Raw genomic sequence first — 9,382 nt, 5'->3', positions numbered from 1 at the left:
CTTCGGCTCAGGTCATGATCTCAGGGTCCTGGGATCGAGCCCCGCATCGGGCTCCCTGCTCAGCGGGGAGCCTGCTTCTCCCTCTGCCTGCTGCTCTCCCTGCTTGTGTGCATGCTCTCTCTCTCTCTCTCTCTGACAAATAAATAAAATATTAAAAGAAAAAAAAATCTATTTCAGGGACACCTGGGTGGCTCAGTCGGTTAAGCGTCTGCCTTCAGCTCAGGTCATGATCCAGGGTCCTGGGTTCGAGTCCTGCCTGCCACTCCCCCTGTTTGTGCTCTCTCTCTCTCTGACAAATAAATTAATAAATAAAATCTTTAAAAACATCTATTTAATGGAATTCTTTTATTAATTTAGCTATTCATTCAGAGGTGCACAAGGGGAAAGAACAAAGCATGATAAGGGAAGAATAATGTGCAGTCTATATAAATGCTGCAGTCTGAATTGTGTGGTCTCGTAAGTAGCAGTTCATCAGGGATTTGTGATCTGTAAGAGACCTAAAGGAATAAATTTGTAGAAACGAAAAGTTACTTATTTCAATCTTACATACATATAAATGTATATATAAATTGAAAAATCTATAAAATCCATCAGGTTTTTCCTCACAATTCTCTCCACACAGCACTGCGTAAGGGAAATGGCTTATTCCTCAAAAGATGACAATCTATGGGGAAAACAAAGGCAATGCCCCCTGGTAGTGCCAAGCTGCATGGATGGCACAGGGGCAGATTATATCACTCCCTGTTTTCTACTGGCAGTTGTTTTAGAATCTGGCAATCACTTCATTTCCCTGAGCTGCAATTTCCTCACCTATGAAAGGAATAGACTGGTTTAGATGATATCTAAATCCCTTCGAGTTTTAAAATTCTATTAAGTAGTAACCCATTCCTCACCGGATCCCATCTGAGATCACAATGGAAATTCTCTGTCCCTTTTTGTCTTTGTAATAGCAAATCTCGTATTATGTTTCGCCTCGTGTCTAATGCTGCCATTTCAACAATCCTAAGCTGACTACTTATTTCCCTTTTCATGATGTTTCTATATTTTAAGTATCTTTTTTTTCTTCTGTTGCCAAAGAAAAAACATAAAGGATTAATCTTCTCAAGTACGTTTTTAAACAATGAAACATGAAAACTTTTCCTCTCAAAAAATACCCCGTGAATGAAAATTACGTATTTTTTAAAAATTTTTCTCTTTGTTGAACTACTTTTTGGAACTGTGGAAGAACATCAACAAAGGAGGCAGTCCTTGAAGCAAAACAATTGACAAACAGCTCCTCTAAGCAGCTGACAAAGACCCTGTTGTGTCACCACACAGCAGTTGGGAAGTTTAATGAAGAAGAGAAGTAAAGAGCCAAATAATTGACTTTTTAAGAAACAAATCCCTTGAAAATTATAAGGAAGTTCTGGCATCATATGTTACACACATAACAGGTTAACTTTATTAACCCATTAATGACTAACACCAACTTCTTAATAAGCAGAAACATTTCAGGCTCTAAAATATACAGGTAAGATACTTGCCAAACTTCACAAGGGCAAAATTTAAAAAAGGGGGGGGGATAAAAATTTTAGAAGGACAGACTAAAGAATAAAATGTACATTCATAAAAGCACTTTTTTAAAATCATATCTTCCATTGTAGAATTTCTAATTGTGCAAAATGAGCACTGCAGATAGCAGCAAATTAAAATTTTTATATATTACTTTCTTTATGAACCAATTAAAAATCTTATCTGTTGTGACTAAAAATTAAGTTTATATGTTTTTTTTAATTTTTTTTTTTTTTAAGATTTTATTTATTTGCGAGAGAGACAATGAGAGACAGAGAGCATGAGAGGGAGGAGGGTCAGAGGGAGAAGCAGACTCCCTGCTGAGCAGGGAGCCTGATGTGGGACTCGATCCCGGGACTCCAGGATCATGACCTGAGCTGAAGGCAGTCGCTTAACCAACTGAGCCACCCAGGCGCCCAAGTTTATATGTTTTGAGTGGAATAAAAGAGACTATGGATAGAACTCAAACAAGAACATACCTAGAATGAAGACTCCAGTTTTCTGTACTTCCAAATAGTGGGATGACAGATATGAACCAAGAGACATCTGAGTAAGTTGAAGATTGCTCTTAAACATGATTGATGATGCTGAGAGAAAGCCAAAATTGGCTATGGAGAGACTTGCTTCAAATTCTGACTCTCCCTTACCACTCAACTTACTAAAAGTTATTGAACCTTGTATTAGCTGTAAAGTTGGATGGACCATCTGTGCCTTATACTTAATAGCTGCTGAGGAGTTCAAAAGAGGTCATGTATATATGGCGTTAGAAAGTGGTAAAATGCTGTAAAATTGGAAGTCAACCCTCTCTGGAAGCACAGAGAAAGAGAAACAAATGCCCAAGAACATGAAGAATTGCACTGGTTGCTAGTCCTGGTTCTCCCTCTAATCAACCAAGTGACTTTGGGTGAATCATTCCCTCTGGATCTGAAATGTCTTTGTTGGAAAACAAGAGAAATGTGGCTTTAGATGGTCTCCATGCCCAATTTGGCTTGAACAATGTATTATTTATACCAGAAAACCCTTCTTCAGGGTCTAGTTTCTCTTGTCAGCGTATCTTCTCCCTGACTGAACTGATCTGCTGAGTCGGCATAGCTATTTATGTGATCATTTATTTTTAAACTATAATCTTTGACTACTATGTTCTAGGCTGTTGAGCCTAGTCTCTATCTCCAGTTCCAAATTCTTTCCAAAGGTCAAAAACCTTCTCCTGCATATGCTAGAAATATATCAAATACATGTGAAATTAATAATAATGTAAACTTAATAAGTTAAAAATAATTAAATTTCTATCTTCCCTGTATTCAGAAATCAAACAAAATATTCTTCCTTTGCAATTCCTCACTCAGTTGGTGGCACTAAAAGACACCTTAGTAACCCCATTTAAAAAAAGAGAGAGAGAAAGAGAATCAATCTATTATTCCCTACACCAATTAATTACAAGTCTTATAAAACCTGCTTTTTCAAATATTTGTTTGTTCTACTCAAGCTATATTTTCTAAAAGATAATACCAAAACAGGCCACTTGGGAAAAAAAATCACAAAAATAGAAATAAGTAACCTAAAAAGCGAAATACAGCTACAATCCTATCTCTCAAGGCTAAACATTGTTAAGTTTATAGTATATCATTATTTTCTACACCCTTTATAGTTGTATATAAGTATTATAATCTTATGAAACTAAAATAATATTTATAATGCTTGATAAATTTCATTTCTCACATAATTAAAAATGAAAATCTTTTTGTGACATACATATGAATATATATTTCCTAACTCATTCTTTCCAAAAGCCACATAGTAATTCATCTTATGAATGGGTATTTAGATTGTTTACTATTTCTATAAAATTAAAAAATTACTGGAGTAAATATATACTTTTACTATTGAGAAAGCAAATATATATATTCATATACATAAATATATATGCAATGCACATATAAACACACATATTATATACATTATTATATACATTGTATACACTAGTCCTTTGTTTTTGGATGGTAAAACTTAGACTTTTCAAAAATTAGTTTTTTGCTCTCATTCCCTACTGTCCTAGTTCAGAGACTTGCAGTGTCTTTTCTGTGTCACCATGACAATTTCTTAACTATTGCCAATGACTATAAGCTTTTGGTCTTCAAACCTGTTTTCCACATCACCAGTCAAGTGTTTTATTTAAAACAGAAGTGAAAACACGATGGTGCTCTGATTAAATGTGTTCTATCTTCCAGACTCCCACAGGATAAAGCCAAGGGTCATAGATTGCATACAAATCCTCCATGACGTTGTCATAATCTTTCTTTTATTCTCTAGTAATTAGCCAATTTTATCTCTCTTGTTGACTCCAAATTCAATTATAACATTACTCATTTCCACTGAATTGGGGCAGAGAAGGTATACCTTCACATGCTTACAAGGCCTTTCCTACATTTTTGACTGCCTTAATTCTATTTTCCCCTAAGGCTTAGTTCAAATATTCTATTCACCAAGAGGTTTTCAGTAAACCTTTAGACTGGGCTATATAGTCACTTTATGCATCCTTCACTTCCAAAGTCCTATCACCACTTTACCTCTCATTTTAAAGTTCTCAAAAGGCGGGAGCTGTATGTCATGCCTAATGCCTACCATTCTGTAAAATATCCTGTAATAGCCTACTGAACTTAATGGAGTTTAGACTTTCGAGAAAATAAAAATCTTAGGTTAACCTAGACTTTGTCAGTTGTCTAAAAATAATTCTAAACTGTGTATTGTCCTCGGTTCAGAATTAATATCTGTGACTGGCACCTGGTGGCCAGCTAAGCCTTGCTATGGTCTCTCCAAACTCCTAAACCAAGCCCCTTAGCTCATCAAATGGTCTACCCCACTCCGGACCTACAGAAGTCAGAACCAAGACCAAGCTTACTGGTGAAAAATCTAAGCTTTTTAGAGGAAAAAACTACATTTATACCTTTGTATTCATTCTTCACTTAACACAATACTTCATGTTACTCTCACTGAGAAGGAGATGCCTGTAATGAGAATGAGGGAAATAAAAAATGACCTCTTGATATTAAACCTCTAGGATCTTTACAAAGTGGACCAGAGCAAAGGTTTATATGATAATAGGGAAATCTTCTAAGTGTATTTAATAGAGAAACCATTAGGCAGTAAGAAAAGACATTTTCTCCCTCTCCCACTCCCCCTGCTTGTATCCCCTCTCTCACTGTGTCTCTCTGTCAAATAAATAAATAAAATCTTTAAAAAAAATAATTACTAAGGTTAAGAATAAACATATGTAAATTTATGAACAGCAAAACAAAACAAATAACATAAAACCCGAAGACCTGCTAAGCATGGAATATGGAACTCCACACATGGTAGAGTAGAAAGCTCTGGGTTTAATATGATTTGGTTCTAGGCAGGCCATTTTTATTTTGCCCCAGCTTTGCTTTTGCTGAACCATCTTAATTCAGCCATTAAAGAGAGGTAATACATTGTGGTAAACTTTTGAATATTTACATGCTTTTACATGTGGAAGACGCTTCCGGCACCAAACAAATACTTAAGAGGGTTACAAGAGGAGTTTTTGTTCAGCAGAAATGGAAAATCGAGGGTTTTGCTATGTTATTGGAGGAAATTACCACTTTGTAAGTTGAGCTACTTGCAGCTTTAGAAAGTGATGTTACCACACATTAGGTAAAACAATAGGAATCTCTTCTGAAAATATTAGGGGAAACAGCTTCTGGCGTCCAAGGTTGCTTTGTAACAGGGAATAAAATTATTACAGGCATTATTTATAAAACAAGCTTTGTAGAGAAATAACCTTTCCCGGACTTAGCAGCATTAAGTAGTACAAAGCAACCACTAAAATCTATGTCAAGTGTTCCAACAATATTAGTGAGAAAATCACTGCAATAAGTAAAATATCTTGATTCTCAAATAGTTGTAATGTTCAAAGTGTTCTACATAGTCCAGATGTAAAAAGCTATACCTTGTATTAATTAACCTAAATATTCCTTGTCAGGCTTGGTATCATAGCACCGAGAGCTGCCAGAACCATAACTGTGTGTGAGTCCTGAATATTTGCCAGTTCTGGATGCAGTCTCATTAGCATATTCATAAGTCACAGCCTTGTGCAGGTGCCAGAATGCGGCAAAATGTTTTGTGACTATCTGTTGCAGCAATAGAGGCAAATAGTAAATTACCCTTTAAAAAAAACCCATTATATACCACAAAACATAACATGTAATGCTATAAAATAATTGCAAAGGCTTTTTAGCAATTATTCCACAACAAATGAGGAAATACTTTTTTTTTTTTTCTGAGCAATGTAAATAATAGGGATCAAGAGAAGAGGAGATAAAATGAGATATTCTTACATTACATGAATTAGAAATAGGTTTTAGTTTTGTTAAGTGATCAGCTAACATTTCCTGGATAGATAATATTCCATGTTCAAGGGAAAAATTAGAATTCAGAAATTACATTCTCCACTGAAAGTCTCAAATACTTTCTCTCTCAAATAGCTTATTTCTACTAAATAAAATGCTAAAATATAATTCTTTAAAAATAGAATTACTTTCTAATATTCAAAATCCCCCTTCAAGTGAGCATGCACGTGCACACACACACACACACACACACCATAGTCTTTGTTAATGGAGAAGATTGATTAGGGAGTGCTCATATTCCCTTTATCCACTTACTTCAGAAAAGATCTGGTCACAATAAAAGAAAATCATGGTACCACAAGTGGCCTGTGAGGTTTTAGATCCACTACATGTTTCTAGACTCTAAAAGTCTTACCCTCACACGTGCGCGTGTGCACACACACACACACACACATATTTTCTGTTCTTTGCATTTATGGAATCAATGTCATAGCACTCTTACTAAAATCCAAATAAGGTTTTCTGTTTTTTTTTTTTTTTTAATTGAATAAACCTTTAAGAAATGATATCTGTCAACTTGGTTAACTCTAACATTTCAGTCCTAAAATAGAGCATTGTTATATTTCTATAATAAAGATATATAATTAACATTTGCATCTTGAATATTTGTGTATGTCTGTGTGTGTACCAATGTGTTTCAGGTCTATATAATCTTAAATCTACAAATAGATATGTATCTATAATCTTAAATATACAGAAATATATATAAATTTAAACCTATATGTATCTGTAATTTATAATCTATATATAGACATAGATCTCAAACACATAGATACACACTATACATATACATTTTTATACATAGATATAGATATAGATACCTAGGTGCCATCATTGAAACTTTCATACTGTAAGAAATCAGTTTCCCAGCTGAGGGTAATTATTAATGAATCTTATACTTATATAAAACAATAGAATAAAATAAAATACATCCTATAATTATAATTGAAAACATGATTTTTAATACTTCAATTAAGTTTACATCTTAATTCCTAATTGGGGTTTCTATAACCTGCAAGATTTTAGAAATAAAAAGTAAAAATATCAACATTGAGATTAACATCTTCCTTATTTTTCTTATAATGTATAGGTATCTTGTCTTTGTTTTTGTGATCATTTAGTTCAGTTTTTTTTCAACAAACATCTATTAAGTACCATCCTATGTGTGAGACACTATTAAATGATCTGGGAATAAAAGATGAACAAAACAGTTTCTAAAGGAGCTCACAGTTTAGTGAGGGAGACAGACAAATAATTAGCAAATTTCAAAATAATACAACACTTGCTATCATGCTATGATAGACTTATGCCTGGGGACCTATTCTCTTTATTCTCACCTTTCTCAGTTGTAAAAATGATCATCTTAATTTGAAATGTTATGTTAGGTGATCAAAACTTCAGGCAGGCAAAAATAAGCAGGGTAATTTGATCTTTCCATCTTCCTCAAGTTTGAGTCATCAGACTGCAGAAAAGTACAAGCAGACAAGGGAACATCTTAAAATAAATGTCAGCAACAGCTGTAGATATTCTACTGGCAATAAGCTAACTAGGTGTGAAAGTCAGGAGAACTTTTGAGCCTCAAGATGCATAGTCTTCAGAACTGGAATTTGTTATGCTCAGATAACTAAAACACTAGCAATAAAAGATCCATTTTGCTAATACTTGGAAAATTTTCAAATTGACAGAATATTTCCCTCATTAATCTAAGTACATTTTGCTGCCCCTTGTTTGCTGCATTCTTGGAATGAAAGCAAAAAGCAAACACATTAGCAATATGTTTGCTCTGACTCTTTTAACAGTCTCTGCCTCCCCTTCTGATCTCAGAAATCTTCATCATAAAAATCCTACCTCATACTCTTGTCAATTTCAGATTTGTTTTCAAATGAGAAAAGTAGGGGTGCCTGGGTGGCTCAGTTGGTTAGGCTTCTGACTTTTGATTTGGGTTCAGGTCAGGATCTCAGGGTAGTGAGATCCAGCCTCAGGCTGCGCTAAGAGCTCAGCAGGAAGTCTGCTTGAGGATTGTCTCCCTCTGCACCCCCTCCCCACCCCTGCTCATGCCCGCTCTCTCATTCTCTCCCTCTTTAAAATAAATAAATAAATAAATAAATAAATAAATAATCTTTTTTAAAAAAGTAAATATTCTTACCTTGTAACTGACTCATCTTTTTCATTGGACAGATGGGCACTAGGAAGGTTATGGTATCTCTGTCTCTCTGTCTCTGTCTGTCTGTCTGTCTCTCTCCCTTCTATGTGTACCCTCATGCACACACACACCCCTACACAGCTTTGACACAAAAAAATGAAAAACAAATGGTCATCAATTGTATAATCAACATGATCTCTTTGATCAGTCAATAGGTACTACATAGAACTTAAAAACCCAATGTAGCACATAGATTTTATTATATTCATCATCAAATTACTTGTTTTTTTGTTTTTGTATATGTCTGGTGTCAGAACTTTAGAGGTGGACTCAGAGAAAAGCTAAAACATACGTATCTAACACTTTGTCTATTTAAATAACAGGAATTTTTCTTTGAAAAAAAATTCCAATGAACGTTACAATAGTTTTGTGATCAGCATTTAGATGGAAAGGTAAATTCTTCCTTTTAATACTAGCTTATCTCCTTAGATTTAATGTTATTCCTTGTCCCAGTCATCATTATAATAAACAATATCAAGATAAGTCTACCAAATAGGCTATCATAGGCTTTAGAATACAGTTTGGAACTGAAATACAAAAGTTCATTTTTTGTTTAAGAGTTGTCTGAAGCACACAGAGGAATTAGTTCCTCAATTAGTTGTCTTGTCTTGACCTTTTAAACAGACTCAAAATTATATAAACATATTTTAAGATTCATTTTTTTCTATATCCTCTTCTTGCTCATGAAAATTCAATTTTAAATTGGTAATTTAACATTATCCATTCTCTCTGTGTTTTGGAGAAAATAACCTTTTAATTTTTCCTTAGAAAACAGAACATTAATTCAAGATCCTCCCTATTAAATATATTATCATAGTCTACAACATTTCTTTATGAGTAATATAAATGCAAAACATGAATCTGCCACATCTCATTGATTCTCTCTTCCTTATTTCTCTTGACCTCTGTGTGCTTCAATATCTCCTGCCACAAATCAAAACTTCCTAGAGCAAAATTTTCCTGCAAGAGTAAAATAAAAATAATAAAACTATGATGTCCTATTTTTTCTTCAGAGAATAAACAACACACACATGTTTGTCTGATTAGAAAGTTGTACTAGGTAATTACCAAAAATTGCCTCTAAAAAATCATAACTAGATTACTGTAGATCACATTTAGGTCTTTTCCCCTGACTTAAGTGCTGTCCTCAAGGGTATAATGTGGTCATCTTGTTGAGTCTCATTTGACAGGCTCTGGGGAT

At 34.2% G+C, this 9,382-nt stretch overlaps 1 long non-coding RNA gene across 1 annotated transcript; it reads right to left on the bottom strand.

Annotated features, from left to right (window-relative positions):
- Window positions 1–273: 273 nt before the first annotated feature.
- Window positions 274–7,548, bottom strand: LOC144381560 (uncharacterized). The gene is made up of 3 exons (XR_013446908.1): window positions 7,316–7,548; window positions 4,496–4,556; window positions 274–497 (listed from the first exon to the last, which is right to left on the bottom strand). It is a non-coding gene; the product is annotated as an uncharacterized LOC144381560 (long non-coding RNA).
- Between the last annotated feature and the right edge of the window lie 1,834 nt (window positions 7,549–9,382).

This window comes from Halichoerus grypus, chromosome 4 (genome assembly GCF_964656455.1).
Source record: "Halichoerus grypus chromosome 4, mHalGry1.hap1.1, whole genome shotgun sequence".
In the NCBI taxonomy this organism is placed as follows: domain Eukaryota; kingdom Metazoa; phylum Chordata; class Mammalia; order Carnivora; family Phocidae; genus Halichoerus; species Halichoerus grypus.
This window is presented reverse-complemented; position numbering and strand designations above follow the sequence as displayed.